The sequence below is a fragment of the Euprymna scolopes genome, chromosome 38 (assembly GCF_053919585.1).
Source record: "Euprymna scolopes isolate OS-2025 chromosome 38, ASM5391958v1, whole genome shotgun sequence".
Classification (NCBI taxonomy): domain Eukaryota; kingdom Metazoa; phylum Mollusca; class Cephalopoda; order Sepiida; family Sepiolidae; genus Euprymna; species Euprymna scolopes.
Genome location: NC_136519.1, coordinates 1,388,742 through 1,406,431, shown reverse-complemented (window position 1 = coordinate 1,406,431; position 17,690 = coordinate 1,388,742). Strand labels below are relative to the sequence as shown.

At 31.0% G+C, this 17,690-nt stretch overlaps 1 protein-coding gene across 4 annotated transcripts in view; it reads right to left on the bottom strand.

Moving 5' to 3' along the window:
* Nucleotides 1-16,765, bottom strand: part of LOC145263049 (beta-1 adrenergic receptor-like) — a 356,896-nt gene extending 340,131 nt beyond the window's left edge. For 2 of the 4 annotated variants that reach the window (XM_080119875.1, XM_080119877.1), the window contains exon 1: nucleotides 16,057-16,765. The gene's annotated coding sequence lies outside the window, so the exon portion shown is untranslated. The remainder of the gene's footprint in view (nucleotides 1-16,056) is intronic. The other 2 variants (XM_080119878.1, XM_080119876.1) reach the window with 2 other exon arrangements.
* Between the last annotated feature and the right edge of the window lie 925 nt (nucleotides 16,766-17,690).

The window sequence follows — 17,690 nt, the reverse complement described above, 5'->3', positions numbered from 1 at the left end:
ATTAGAAAGAAAGTTCAATAAGAAATAGTAGGTATACTTCAATGAATATGTTTATACATTGGTCTTAGATGCGCAGACGGTAATGAAAGACATAATGAGATGCGTGGCTGTATGTTCATTAATGTCTGCGTGCGTATGCATATGACTGCGTAATTCGGTGGTTTACGCTGACAGCAGCAGAAAGCGACGTCAATCTAGGCTCTGTCGTGGATTGAGGATCAAAACTTTATTGAAGAAAAATTTGGATTTTTATAGTATTCAGGGTGGATTGAAAACGATAATTTAAAAAAAAATTGGAGATATAAATTTGCTTAGCTTGTTTTTATTAATTCACGCGAGTGTACGCGCAGAAAAACATGCGCAGAAACGAGTTAAAGCATTTTCATTTTTGTAAAATTTAAACATAACCACGAAATTTTACAGAAGTAGTCCGTAACCAAGGGAAACCTACCAACCATTTTGCGTTATTTTAGGTTTCAGGGTGAGGTAAATTGGCACAACAGATTAAGCACAAATTGGATCCAGAGTCATAAAATGTTCTAGTGTGCACACCCGTAATTAATATATAATTGTTGGCAAAACATGTTTTCTCTTAAAAACATATTTAGGATGAAATGTGTTGACAGAAATCAGCCGATAATGCTACAAAAATGTAATCGATTTTGTCACAAGATCTGATTTTTTTTTTCAAATCAACTTAGCATAAAAACATGACCATATGAAAAGAAACAGACGCTATTTTTCTGAGTCAACAGCAAAAATCTACTAAATCAGTTGCAGAAATTTAAGCAGTAATCAAAAAGTTTTTTTTTAAATTTGTCGCTTAGGATTATTTTTATTAATAAAAACACACATGCACACACATACGAGGTGTCTTCAATAAGTTTCCAGACATTTAAAAAAAATTGTCATAGCCTCTTGAAAATTCAGTTTGTTATTACTAAACATCTTATCAGATGGTTGATTAATTTTTATGATTTCAGGGTCAAATAAACAGTTACACCAGGAATTAGAATGCATCATATTAATTCTTGATTGTCACAATTGATGAATTTCAAAAATGCATTCTGAATGCAAGGACACTTTAGAAAAACGATATACAATATATTCTGTTTTAAATTCAGGAAAATGCCACAGAAACATATGAAGTACCAAAGACTGCTTTTGGAATATCTTGGATGAATCAAGCATCAGTTTTTGAGTGGCATAAAAGATTCAAGGAAGGCTGTGACGTTTTGCTATTCCCTAAGCTCACGGACAACCTAATAGCCTGCCGTTATGTGACAATTGAAAAGATGAAAGAGGCAGTGACAAGGGTCATTGGCACGCTCACACAATAGGACTTCCATGGAGCTTTCCAGAAGTTGTTGGAGCGGTATAAGAAGTACATTACAGTCGGAGGAGATTACTTCGAAAGGGATTAGAGTCCTATGTGTGCACTATCAATAAAATGTCCATACGAAAAAGTCTGGAAACTTATTGAAGGCACCTCGAAATTTAGGTTGAGCCAATTAGTTATTGTTTCCCTAAAGTCTTTTCTTTTTTTTTTTTTTTAGATATTTTAATCACGCATTAAACATGCAACAATATGCATTAGTTCTGGGATGGAGGTATCTATAGAAGTTTATGTAGATGCAAACTTACCCAAGAAGGTGCAGGACCCAAACTCATTGGGATGTCTATTGTTTGGTTCTTTATATTACCTATTTGTAATTAATTAACTCTCTTTAATACGATAATTTATAAGTGTGTTAAACCTAATATATATATATATATATATATATATATATATATATATATATATATATATATATATATATATATATATGTTGTTTGTTTTGGTTTTAGCGATATGTTTTGAATGAATTCAGTTATTTACGAAAGCGCATTTTTACCTAAATGCGAGCTGGGAATAATTTTCCCTTTAACCAATTTGGTACCCCCACATGGGGAGCGGTATATATATTATTTTTAAAATGTAATTATCCACTGACACGTGTTTCGTCGTCTGCGACTCATCAGAGTATCGCTATATTCAGCCACTCTGATGAGTCGTAGACGACGAAACACGTGCCAGTGGATGATTACATTTTAAAAATAATATATATATATGTGTGTGTGTGTGTGTGTGTGTGTGTGTGAGGGTGTGTGTGTGTGAGTGTGTGTGTGTGTGTGAGGGTGTATTGTTTGACATACAAACTGAAGGATGAATCGAAATGATGCGGATTTGCAAAAGTGGGAGTTAAAGGACATGACTACAGACGACGAATGAATCCTTTGTAGATTTAATAGAAGTAATGTTGGACACAACACAACAAAAAGCAAAATACTTGAAGATAAGCAACACGAATGTTGAAAGGGAATCATCAGCCTGACTTGATATGAAGATTCCAATCAACAAAAGAAATACAAAGGAACGTAGTAACAATAAAAGAAAAACGAAACGACTCTCCCCAAACATCCTTCGTGCTTGCCCTTGTGTCAAACTTTGATGTAACTAATCACTAAGAATCCATTTAGCAGCTGCAAAACGTCCGACAAGACGAGAAATGAAAAAAGAATGTCATGTCATCGTAGCTTGCTTATGTACCCAACTCCGTCAACAACAGACCCCACCCTCGGGCGCACATGCCTCCTTTCACGCGTGCCGGGATACCAGATAATCTAGGCCATTTGCAATAGGACGACAGAGGGACGTGAAAATATTCGAGCGCATATATTTAGTTGTTTATTTATTATTTATTTATATTTATTTCGTTTACTTTATTTATTTTTATTTATTTATTTTTATTTATTTATTTACTATTTATTTATTTTTATTTATTTATTTTTATTTATTTATTTTTATTTATTTATTTATATTTATTTATTTCGTTTACTTTATTTATTTTTATTTATTTATTTTTATTTATTTATTTATATTTATTTATTTCGTTTACTTTATTTTTATTTATTTATTTTTATTTATTTATTTACTATTTATTTATTTTTATTTATTTATTTTTATTTATTTATTTGTATTTATTTATTTGTATTTATTTATTTTTATTTATTTATTTGTATTTATTTATTTTTATTTATTTATTTACTATTCTTGACAAGAAGCAAAAAATCGGTGAACCATTACATTCGATAGAACGTCTTACATTTAAAATTCAAATCCCATAAATAAGTTCGTATTTTTTTTTATTTACTGTTATTTTTAGTTTTTATAAAAAAAAAATCGGCGTAAATTTGTAAGTTAATACCCTACAATAAATTTATCTGTGCCTAAATCCAAACGTAGATTCCACGAGCAGAACTTCTTTCTCAGAAGTGCACGCCTGTGGAACTCTCTTCTGTTTGCCTGTTTCCCACCTGACTACAACTGGGATGTCTTCAAGTCCAACATAAACAAATTCCTGACAAACCGCCCTCTTAAGTAAGACACACTATCAAATCTGCAATACTAATGATTACTACAATACTATCTCATTGATTACTGTACACGCAATAACCCTTATCCTTGAGTGGCCTCCGGGCTTTGATAAGTGGTGACCCCCATGTAAAAAAAAAAAAAATTATCAACGATTACGTGTGAACACCCGAAAAAAAAAATTGTCAGAAAGAAAATAAAAACGTTTTTAAAATGGGAAATCAGTGTCGATTATAAATTTAACATACAAGAATCCAAATTCCAGCCTATTCTAATTTCTAACAGTTAACTATTTTTGCCGCTAATCGTAAACTTGATTGTAAAAGCAATTGTATTTTTTTGGTGCTTGTCTAAAATTTCCCCTACGATAGGAAAAAATAAATAAATAAATAAATAAAAAAATCCAAATAAGTCACGCAAATTGATGAATTCGTAGCTTTATTTTTAAATAATAATAAAAAAATCAGCTTGTATGGCTGAATACGAGCGACGATCGCGGCACGTTCTTGAAAAAGCCCCGAATGAATAAATGAAATAAGTCCAAGTAATTCAGACTTGCGAGATTTAAGAAAGCCATTCTTAACATGGGAAGAGAAGACATTGGAAAAATTCAAATTCGCTGAGAAATGATTTTCTTTAATTTATATGATTTTAGTGGACGATATTTACTTTTCGTCACGAGTACATACAATACACCATCTTCTTTTTTTTTTTTTTTTTTACTTTTCATGGTGGGTTGAATTCTGGAGAAGCGCCATTTTTTCTCGGTCGGCGAATTGAAAACTGAAAACATGCAACAATGTTAGAAAGCACATTCAAATGTTTATAGTGCACATTAAAAAACAAAAGATCGTTGTTGCAGGAAATAAAAGTACGCAGCACTTCATTTCGTACATATTTTAAGTTCCCAGTATTGATTTGAAAGCGGACGTTCGCCGATAGTCGACTCGAAAATAGTAAGACAAGCAAGCTCATCTAGGAGCCTAGACAATCTATGTAGATTATGCTTGAATGAAAATTAGCTATCCTATACTTTAAAGAGCCCCCAACATCTAATAAACTGTAGGAGAGAAATAGCGAACAAATATGTTCACAGGATAAACTTTACTCTAGGATAGCGATACAAAATAATTGAAATTGACAATAACAATAGAAAATTAATAAATAAAATAAAAATAAAATAAACATACATACATACATAAATAATTGTATATATATAAACTAAAATAATATACGAATTATAGAAAAAAATCACATATCTAACGTCGTTGTCGTCGTTTTTTAATATCTAACTACAACTAGGATGAGAATAAGTCAGCTTATTTAGATATCTACTCTTCCTATGAATAACACACACAAATAAAGGGGTGAACCTAAGGTCAACTGTAAATTTGTCCTGAAATGCCCGCCCATTGGCTGATTAGGATGGGCTCAGTGGAAACTAGAAAGCTGCTTGACTAACTAAAAATTCAATAGTATGTGCGTATATAAAAAACGCGAGGTAACCATAACTCTTTGCATAAGCCCAACGAATTCTCACGAGAATGAAACGCGGAATATTCTGTGTAGCTTAATTGCCATATATATATATATATATATATATATATATATATATATATATATATAATTATATGTATATAATTATACATTTAATGTTTATATGATATTTTCTTTAAAATATTAATGAAATCTTCCAACAGTCTTGAAAAGTGAGATTCTTATTTGGTTCTGTTGGGCATGTTGCTGCTGTTTTTGAAATTTGATCCAACCTCCTCAGCTGAGAAATTCTGACACTAGTAAACATTTATCAGACACTAATAAAAAAAAAAAACTTAATGGATTCCTAATTTCTTTAATACGATACTTCATTTTATCCCAACAACACTCATACATACATACATACATACATACAAACACACACCCACATATATATACGAGGAATATATATATATATACATATATATATATATATATATATATGTACAAGGAATCTACATATATATACTTATATATACAAATATATACATATATACATACATAGATACATAAGTATAAACATATATATAAATATATATATATACATATAAAGATACACACACACACATATATATATATATATATATGATGAACGCACATATGCACTTATGTATACAAATATATACATATATAGATACATACGTATAAACTTATATATAAATATATATACATATATAAAGATACATTTATGTATACATATAAAGATACATGTATATATATAATGAACGCACATATGCACACACACATACACACATACACACACACATATATATATGAAATAAACACATGGAATTTAGTATTTTGGCAGCAAGCATAAACCATATAGTAAGTAGCTTTTAAAGCAGTTTGTTTTCAACGATCTGATAGTAAGTGCATTTAATTTTTAAGTGATTGATTGAAACTTTTGTTAGGCGTTCAATTCCCGGTGGGAGCATTTGTTTTTGTTATCTTTTCGGTTACTTTATCGATTAATCAGTAAATAGGTTTTGTAATACGTCATAATTACATTGTTACAGTGATCGCAGAGATTAAGCGACGTGTAGCCTGACGAATGGCAGACGGGTTACTGTTTGGGAATACGAGGCACTGTGTATTCAGATAAGCGATAATATCTGCAGGAGATGAATATCACTGCCTTGCAGAGTTATGCTTGGACAATATGTAGAACTTGTTAATATCCCTCTGATATTCCGAAATGTTACCATACATGTTTTAGGCCATATATCTAGGAAAGGATGCGGCTCTGTTGAAAACCGGAGCCAGTTTGTCACTGTGCAGTAATCTTCTTGTGCTAACGTCATAAATAAAACATCCGCTTCTAATGTGTCATGAGCCAGTACGGAAGTCGTAAGGCACAGAAAACTGTCCTTAGAATGCTCGTGTCAGTACACAATCTGATTTAACCAGAACTTGAATAGCAATTAGACAATATCCTCGAGTGGCTAAGGTTTTTCTGTACAGGGGTTCGTCAGGACAACTTGGCACTAGGATACTTTTCCTTGAAAGTAAACTGTGACTAAATATTCAAAATAACATAATACAAAAACAAATAAGATCTCTTCGCTATGGTCAACCTACATTGGCCTTTACGAGGAATTGTGCAACTTCTCCAAATGATATTACTCCAAGCCGGATACTCCACCAGACTAGATTGATTTTTGTCCTGGAATCCAGTAAGACCGAGAGATGATAAGAAATGCATCATCATCATGAGTTGCATCTTCCGTGTGCTGCGGATTGCGAACCCACGTGACTGATTTTTCATCATTCCTTCTGATCCAGGTAAAGTTGGTTGATGGACGCCCAACTGTTGTCCGATGTCCAATTAAAAACATTTTCGCTCCACCTTCTCTTTGGCTTTCCTCTGCCTCTTTTGACTTCTAACATACCTTCAAAGCATACCTTTGATAGGTCAGTGGTTGATCGTTTGACATGGCCAAAAAGTTTAAGGGTTTTAATTTTATCAAACAGAGAGGATAGAGAAGTAGTTTGACGGGGGGGGGTATTTTTTCAATCAGACAATGTCCCGTAATGAAAAGCATCACGTGACAAAAAAGATGTGTTTAGCGTATAAAACCAGCAGTAGGTTCTTTAATATCACAGGGGCGTGTTAGATGCTTTTAGAGCACAATTGAAGCATGATACTTGACTTTTGCATTTTAAACTTTAATTCAATCAATTATATATAAAAATAATTTTATAAAAGCAACAGTAGATTCTCTACAGTGCAAGTATATATATATATATATATATTATTTTGCGTCAAATTTTTATAACTATTTATTTTTTATATCTTTAATAAGTTTCTAAACTTTTTTGTACAGACATTTCAATTTTAATCATTCATATTGTATCATTCTCTGAACTCTTCATAAATTATACAAACCAAACAGAATCTCAGGAACCTGGATCAAACAATCAGGAAATTAATCACAATAAATAACGTTTTACTAGCCAGAATCAAATATCGATTTTACAGCTGACATTCTATAGGAGTCTAACATCGAGGATCCAGCTAACTGTCATTTACGAGGTGGCTTAAATAAGTTTACAGACTTTTTCATATGGGCACTTTTATTGCTAGTACACACATGAATCTCGAGTCAATTTCGAAGTAATCTGCTCCGGTTGCAATGCACTTGTTGTACCGTCCCAGCGTCTTCTTGAAGGCCCTATGTGAGCGTGTTAATGATCCTCGTGACAGCCTCTTTCATCTCCTCGATTGTCTCATAACCACAAGTTCTTAGGTTTTCCTTGAGCTGAAGGAATAACAAAAAGTAACAGGGAACAAGGCCTGGACTATTGGGAGGGTGAGGAACTATCTTGATGCCCATCATCAAGAATAACATTGTGGACTGCACCCTCGGGAAAAACTTCGTGCAAATCCTCGTGGATAACTGCGAGTACAGTTCTCACACTGACATCAAACTGTGCACTTATTATCTCTTTAGACACTCGACGGTCCTTATCCATGAAATTCTGTATTTGGCCAATCAACTTTGGTGTTCTGACTTCCTTACTCTTCCCGCATATTTCATTATCCTTCACAGACTTCCTGCCTCCCTTAAATCTTTTATGCTACTCGAAAATTGATGCTCGGTTCATTCAAGATGGTATAAAAGCAGTCTGAAGCATTCTATACATTTTTGTGGCATTTTCCACCTTTAGAACTAAAGTGTCCTCACGTTTAGATTGCATTTTTGAAATTTACAAACTGTTACGATCAGGCTTTAGTAGGGCGTATCCAATTCCTATTGTACCTATTCATTTGAACCTTAAATCATAAAAATTAGTCAGTTATCTCATAAGATGTATAGCAATAACATACCGAATTTTCAAGAGTCTACGACAAATGTAAATGCCTGTACAAACAAGTTTGGAAACTTATTGAAGGCACCTCGTATATATTGTATCATTTATATGGCATAAAAGTTTTCAAAAAAAATTTTTTTGCCAAAATATTTGAGACCATAATTAACCATGCTCTAGTCCATCATCTTACAGATGCTAAACTACTGACTGACAAACAATATGGATTTAGACAAGCCCGTTCCACAGCAGACATCCTCACCGTGATCTCTGAACGTATATACCAATCACTTGACAAAGCGGGGGAAGGCAGAGCGGTAGCTCTAGATATATCTAAGGCTTTTGACAGGGTATGGCATGAGGGTCTCCTCAGGAAGATTAGATCTTACGGTATCACTGGTAGAATACTTAACATAATTAAATCCTTCTTAGATAAGAGAAAAATCCAGGTAGTCCTCGACGGTCGCACATCTAAACAATATGATATAAATGCGGGAGTGCCCCAGGGTTCTATCCTTGGACCTCTATTGTTCCTGATATTCATAAATGACCTCCCCGACAACATTGCCTCTGAGATGGGTATATATGCTGATGACACTACACTCTATGGCAGACACGACAGGAAGACGAATGAACACATTTCTAAAGAAATGGCAGAAACACTAGAGGAAGACCTCCAATCTGTAGTGGAATGGGGACAAAAGTGGTTGGTCGCGTTCAATGCTGCCAAGACTAAACTAGTTTCATTCAATAATTACAAGAAACCCTCTCTACCACCAATAGCAATGGCCAACGACTCTTTATCTGAGAGTCCATCTTTCAAACTCCTTGGCCTAACGTTCACAGGAAACATGAGTTGGAACAATTACATTGAAGGCATTGCCAGGGCCGCTGCAAGAAAGGTAGGCTCTCTCTACCGTGCTAGAAAACTACTAACACCCGAAAGTATCCTGTACCTCTATAAGGCCACCATTCGCCCATGTATGGAGTATTGCTGCCACATCTGGGCTGGTGCATCTGCTACTAGTCTCTCGCTCCTTGACAAGGTTCAAAAGAGAGTCGCAAATCTGATAGGCCCTGAACTGGCATCTAAGCTTCAGCCTCTGTCCCATCGACGAAATGTTGCATCCCTCTGCCTGTTCTACAAGTATTTTAGTGGTGAATGCTCTGATGAACTGCAATCACTTGTGCCCCCACGACGCGAGCACCCTCGACAAACCCGACAGGCTACTAGATCCCACCCCCACACTGTAGAGGTCCCTAGATGTAAAAGATCTTTTTACTCCAATAGTTTCTTCCCCAGAACCGCAAGACTCTGGAATTCCATTCCAGGTCCCTGCTTCCCCAACAGTACTGACGTGCAGAAGTTCAAGTGTAACGTGAACCGACACCTTGCTGCCCAAATCCCTACATAGTACCCCAGTAGTTGTTGCCCCTGATAGTAGCCCCCTACACCAAAGTGGCAATTTGCCTTGTTTGGGGTGAAAATGTAATAAAAAAAAAAAAAAAAAAAAAAATCTTTTATTACGCCATATCGTATAAAAGAAAAAAAAAAAAGAAAAGGTGATCTCAACTTCCCTATATTTTATTTCATTATCAATTTTTAAGCGACTATTGAGAATCCAAATGGCTGTAACGTAAACGCCATTTGTTTTTGCGTTCTAGCTCAGTAGTTTCAAAGTTAAAAAAAAAAAAACTTTTATTTGTTTTAATTTTATTTTTTTATCTGTTTTTGTTTTGTTTTGTTTTGCTTTGCTTTCTGTTGTAAAAATGGCCGAATTCTTCTCTATTTGTTCATATTGTTTGTTATTCTGTCCTTGCTGACAGCAAGTAAATGGGGAACATTCCTGTTTGGTTAAAAATTTATTTATTTTATTAATTAATGAGTCACTGCTTATTAACGCCCAATGCCATTCGAGGATAAAGATTAATGTTTTTTTTTCAGCTGGATAGTGTGAAAACACCCTAAAGTTTTGTAATTATAGTTGGACTCGGCTCAAGTTGATTATTTAAGGTGGCGGCTTAACATATTTTCTAAACATTTGAATTGAAAACGGCGAGTATAGTATTCCACCGATGGGTAGTTCTTGGAAACAAACTTTGCTCATGGAATTCATTTTAGGTGCAAAAAACGGGAAAAGGGGAATTTTTTCCACCAGTTGTAGTTAAACGAGGGAAAAAAACAAGAAATCAGGATTAAAAAATATTAATTACAAGATTTAAAATCAATGCAGTAAAGGAGCTGCTCAGCTGCAATGGAGCCGCACATTCTGTTTGTTTACATTGACACGAGAGTCAAAGTTTGATATGAATGCATTAATTTCTCTTCACAGTGAGAAATGTGACACAAGGGTCCGAGAGTGGGATTTAAATATTAGCGCTCTCGATGAGGAGCTCTCTGACCCTACAAAAAATGCCTGGCATTCCCTAATAGAGGCGCCTTATACGATTAGCAATAATCTAAGTTTTTCTCAAAGAAAGAAGGCAAAGTTTGAGAAAGTAAATCTCCCAGAATTGTATAGGGCTAGATCATACCGCAATCAACAGTTAAATGTAATTTACAAGAATGCTTTGGATTCTGCTGATTTGGGGGTCGAGGAAAAATCTCTGTTGAAGTCAGATTTTATGTGGCAGATAGCTCCCCTCCCCCTCAAGGGGACACTTTGGTTTAGGACAAACGTAAACGATTTATTTCTCCTCGGACAGAATAAAACAAATACTGCACTTTGAATTATTTCTTTGTAAATTGAAAAAAATGGTGCAAGTCCACAATCTTAATTAAAAAAAAAAAAGACCACACAAATATCTTTGTGGTGCATGTACCCGTCAGGGAACGAAAATGTCATATTCCAAAAATCACGTTAATTGATCAAGTTTATATATATATATATATATATATATATATATATATATATATATATATATATATATATTTATATACATAAAAAAATTTTAATTATTCAAAGCGATTAATGTGAAATCGTTAACATTACAAGGCTGATCTCGCAAGTTTGAATTATTGTAGAGTTATCTTTGTTTTTTTTTTTGTTTTTTTCTAAATGGCGACGTTGGACAGACCCTTTTGCTTACTCATACAACTTGATTTTCTTAGTTAAAAATGAAAACTATTCGTTCAATTTACGCGGATTTTGTAACATGACATTTTCGTTTTGTGACATCATAAAATAAACCTGTAGTTATGCTTTATAAATAGGTTGATTTTAGAACAAGGACCAGAAAAAAAATCACTTATATGTTAGGCTAAATGCCTAAAAATTGATCGGTGGTATACTAGCGTAGCATGCTTCTACCTACACGTTAGATTTTGATCCGTTCTTCAGTCTGTCACCCAGTTATACTTCAGCAGTCACCACAATTCCACATTTAATCTATTAGTTACCCTGTTTAACATAAACCCACATATATTTCACTTTGATCCTGGAACGAATTCTATGCGGCTTTAGAAACGAAGACAAATGCGAAGTATAATATGTCTCTTCTTTTTTACATACATTGCTTTATCCATCGGGTCGGGTGCGAAATCGGTGTTTTGTTATTATGTCAATGGAATACTTATTGCTGTGGTTTGGGTTTAATAAAGCTCTGTAAAGAATTGGAGGGATGTAATTATTATTATTATTATTATTATTATTATTATTATTATTATTATTATTATTATTAATCTACAGGTGTTCTCACACATGTCATCATCAGAGATATCCTCTGCTAAAACCTGTGCTGTTTCTCGAGTTTCAATGACAAGTTTCCCCAGATTTCCAACACTCACCACATTTTTCGATAACTTTTGCGAATGAATTTGCATTATCGCAATAACCGTTTAACATTGATTTCTAAGAACGACCATTGACCTTTACTGGAATTTGGGTGGCAACAAGCCTCACCAAGGTTACATTCGCGCTTATCAAATAGAGGTCTGGTTGGTGCTTTTTTTTGTAGGTCTTTCCATCATACTCTTCCCTTCACGCCTATTTGATATGGAGCCAGTCTATGCTAACATTACGATTTTTTTTCCTATTGGGGGGGGGTAACTTTGCGGTTTCAGATTTCTTTGTTACATGTAGGATTACTTTATGTATTTTTTGTTTTTGCTTCTCTTGCAGTTTCAATCATCATGATCATGATCATGATCATGATCATGATCATCATCATCATCATCATCATCATCATCATCATCATCATCATTCTTTCTGTCTCTGTGTAAACAATACTTTTATCCAGTCTAAAATTAAAATTCCCCTTATTATTATTAACGTTATCTCAATTAAAAATAGAAGTTTTAATGATACGTATTCGAGTTTTCGTTTAGTGTCTATCAATAAAGAAGTAAAGCAGATGAAATCTTAAAGATTTTTATAACCTCTCTCTCGTTATATATATATGTATATATGTATATATATATATATTATTTATGTGTATGTATTATTATTATTTATATGTATTATTATTATTATTATTTTATATATGTATGATTATTATTATTTATATATATTATTATTATTATTATCATTATCATTATTATTATTATTATTATTATTATTATTATTATTATTATTATTATTATAAATATCCACATGAAATGTCATAAAGTTTCAAAATTTTTCTATCGATTTTCAGTATTTACTTCAACTGTACTCAATACCTGCTTTCATGTACCGATATGCAGAAATTTAAATGTAACGTTGACCAACATCTTGTTAATCTTTCTTAGGCATGGTCATAAATAGTAGCCACTTATATCCAAGTGGCGATGTCCTTTGTCTGGGGCGAACGTGAAAAAATAAATACATGAGTAAAAACGAAGTAGTAAGTAATGAAAATATTAGGACAAATTGCCTTATATATATATACATGTATATATATATATATATATATATATATATACATATATATATATATGTATATATATATATATGCATGTATATATATATGTATATATATACATATATATATGCATGTATATATATATATATGTATATATATATACATATATATATATATGTATATATATATGTATATATATATATACATATATATATACATTTTTTTTTACATGGAGTTCACCACTTATCAAGGCCCAATGGCCACTCAGCGATAAGGGTTATATATATATATATATATATATATATATATATATATATATATACATACATACATACATATATATATATTTATATATATATATGTATGTATATATATATATATATATATATATATGAAAACAATGTTAGTCATTTATAGCTTGAGAACAAACACAACATATGTATTCAACAATGGTAATATAATGTAAACACGCAAAGAAAAATAATGCATATAAACCAGTCACAGAAATAATAACAATGCTAACAATACAAAAAACATTCACCTCTTTTGCATTCTAAGTGATAGCATTACAATCCTAAAACTTATATAAGTCGGCAAGGGTGTCAGTGCTCGAGACACGAACTAAATCTGCATATTATATATATATATATATATATATATATATATATATATATATATATATATATATATATATACATATATATATATACACACACTTATATATGTGTGTGTGTGTGTGTGCTAGATTACGTGTGTGCATATGTATAGGCATATATATATATGACTTTATATGTCAGTATATGTATATATTTATATGTGTATATCGATAACGTATTTTGACTCACACACACACACTCACACACTCACACACAGACACACACACACACACACACACATATATATATATATATATATATATATATATATATATATATATATGTATATATATTTAATTTGCTTAAAACATTTTCTCTGATGAGATATCTGTTGAAAATCTATTGTGTATTCCTCGTAATTTTTTACCGAATTTCACACCAAATTTTTTATTTATGCAATTGTTCATTTTCGTATATTGATCTTTTTTTTATCTGATTGGGATTGTCTTATAAATATTGATATTAATATTTATATGGAATTTTATTTTACAATATTTCAAAACTTAAGTAAATATATATATGTATATATATATACACATACATATATAAATATACATATATATATATGTATATATATGTATATATATACATATATATACATGTATATATATATGTATATATATGTATATATATATATATAATTTTACTATTACATTAAAATACACGCTATTGTTCTAATCTCCTTTATATATATATATATATATATATATATATATATATATATATATATATATATGTATTTAATGTGCTTAATACCTGGTTCCCTAATTGTACTGACACGAAGAAGCTTAAATATACATATAATACATATATATATATATATATATATATATATATATATATATATATATATTATATATATGTATATATATATATATATATATATATATATATATATATATATATAATCTTTAGAATATTACTTCTTTCAAACTTTGAAGCTGTCAATTTTTGTGCGAATCAGCAAAATTATAGCTAATTTGTATAACATTTATATATATATATATATATATATATATATATATATATATTTATATATTTGCGAACAATTTATTTTGTGACAGAATATTAAAATTACTTTATTATTATTTTTTTATCTTGTGTTTATTGTGTGCGAACAATATATGTTGTAAATCATAATTTGCAAACTTTTAACTCCTTTCATATATTTATATATGTATGTTACCTAGCTCTATTTTCGTATTGAACACTTCTGTACTAAATACTGCAAATCGGTACATGAAATATCATATCTACTGATAACATTTTCTGTGCGTAAATGAAATAATAAAATGTGTGTGTTAGAAAAAGAGAGGGAGCGCTGCTTAATTAAGTCTTTTCCTAAATTAAATAAACACTTCCTTATCAAATATGGAAACCTTAATCTTAATCAGTTTTATTTAATGTAAACTTTTGATAACTTATATTAACAAACTTTCGATAGCTAATATTACTACATTTATAAAAGGCGAGAAAACATTCATTAAACTTTGTTGAAAATCACATACACAAAACAATTGTAACTTCCCAAAGTAAACAACTATATATATATATATATATATATAAACATATATATATAAACATATATATAAAACATATATATATATGTATATATATGTTTATATAAGTTTACGCATAAATCTATACTTTCGTATATTAATTATATGTGAGTAAATTAAGTAGTTAAACATATATATATAAACATATATATATATATGTATATATACATATATATATAAACATATATATATACATATATATATATATATATATATATATATGTATATATATATATATATATATATATATACATAAGAGAGATTTTCTCTGGTCCCAAATTAAAGCCTGCGTTAATGTACATTGTAACCTGTATATTAGAACCCCAGATATAAGTGTAAAAAGCTGTAGGGACCGGAGACCGGGTTACACAGTATATATATATATATATATATATATATATATATATATATATATATATATATATATATATATATATATATATATATATATATATATATATATATATACTGTAGCTTATGTTCCTGATAGTAGCCCCTTATATCAAAGTGTCAATGTGCCTTGTTTGGGGTGAAAATATAATTTAAAAAAATAGTTCGTGATACTTTTTGAATGAATTCAATTATTTATACGTAAGTGCATTTTTACCTAAATGCGAGTTGGGAATAATTTTCCCTTTTACCAATTTGTTATCCCCCAAATGGGGAGCAGCAATGTATATTGTTTTTCAAATATATGTAGATGTACATATGGATGGATGTATATGTAAACAATACTAACCTTGCGCTATTTGTTTGTCGTTCTTTCCTGGGATAGTCCACTTAAAATGCAGAAAGTTCAAAATTCCCAAGTAGTAGTGGAGCAAAACAACTTTCTTCACAAACGTCAGATTTATGATCCAAACTTTAATATGTTTTCCGACAGTTTCGTTTGTACCATCCAAGCATTAATTAATTAAGTAAGTAAATTAATTAATTAAAAAAGGGACAGATAAGCCCCTATGATTTACATAAAACGCTAACCGTTTGAAATTGTAACTCCATCAAAAACATGCTGGACAAAGACGGGAGAAAACCACATCGAACACAGCCACGCACTTGAAACAACAACAGTAACCGAAACAATTTTTGCTTTTTTTTTTTTTTTTTAAAAAAAAAAAGAGAAAGAAATAGTGGAAGAGAGATACTAGTCGTATCCGGTGCGCGTTGGTATGTGTGTAAAAGTTGAAATTGAAAACTTCAAATGGGCTTCTTTCTTCGCCCAAGTAGACATGACTGACTTCGTGTTGGCGCGGTATAGATATAGGTTCGACAAAGCTAAGAGAACAGGCTCTCATATAAAGTAAAAAGGCATGAAAAATAAATAAATTAGTAAGTTAGCACTTTATAGGGTTGGCGACGACGAAAGATAGACAGATAGAGAGAGGGAGAGGGGGAGTCGCGCGTGTGTGCCCGTTTTTCGTTTTTATTTTTTTCTGCCGTTCGCGGTCATTGTGGATGAATTCGCACCTTTTTATAGTTGCTGTAAAGAATGACAGAAAGTAAAAAAAAAAGAAAGAGATGAGCATGGAAATGCCGCCAACTCTTTTCATAAACTAGTGAACTTATACGATATTCGCAGGATTAATGATTTCAAACTTTACCAGTAAAAAAAAAAGAAGAGAAGAAAAATCGAATCGAACTTAATCGCTATAATAAATAATAATAAAGAACTATTGAATATTAATTTTTATGATTTCAACGACACCCACTAAAACTCACACACATAAGTGTTTATTTCGGAACTACGTGGCTAAATAAATACAATACATGTATATTTATTTATATTTGATTAATATATATGTCTATATACATCATAAATATGTACATATATATGCGTGTATATATATGTATATACACATGTATATGTGTGTAACGATATTTATGTATATATGCGTATGCATATATATATGCGAGTAAATATACGTATATATATATATATACATATATATATATATATATATATATATATATATATATATATATATATATATAGATAGATAGATAGATAGATAGATAGATAGATATACGGGTGACCCCCCCCCAAAAAAAAACAGAGGACATTCAATTGTTTTTCTGAGCATTTTACAGTCAACGGAGAAAAAAAGGCCAAAGACCCTAGTGTTTTGATGCGATGTTTTGAATATAATAAACTAGTTATGACCAAAGTTTCATTTCATTCGGACAAAACACTAAGAAACAGGGCCTAATTAGAGTTGGGGCCCGTTTTTTTTGGGGGGGATCACCTTGTATAGGCAGATTTTCTCTATAAGCATATATACAGTATATATATACGCGTATATGTGTCTTTTGAATATATGCGTGACTGTCTATATATATATATATATATATATATATATATATATATATATATAT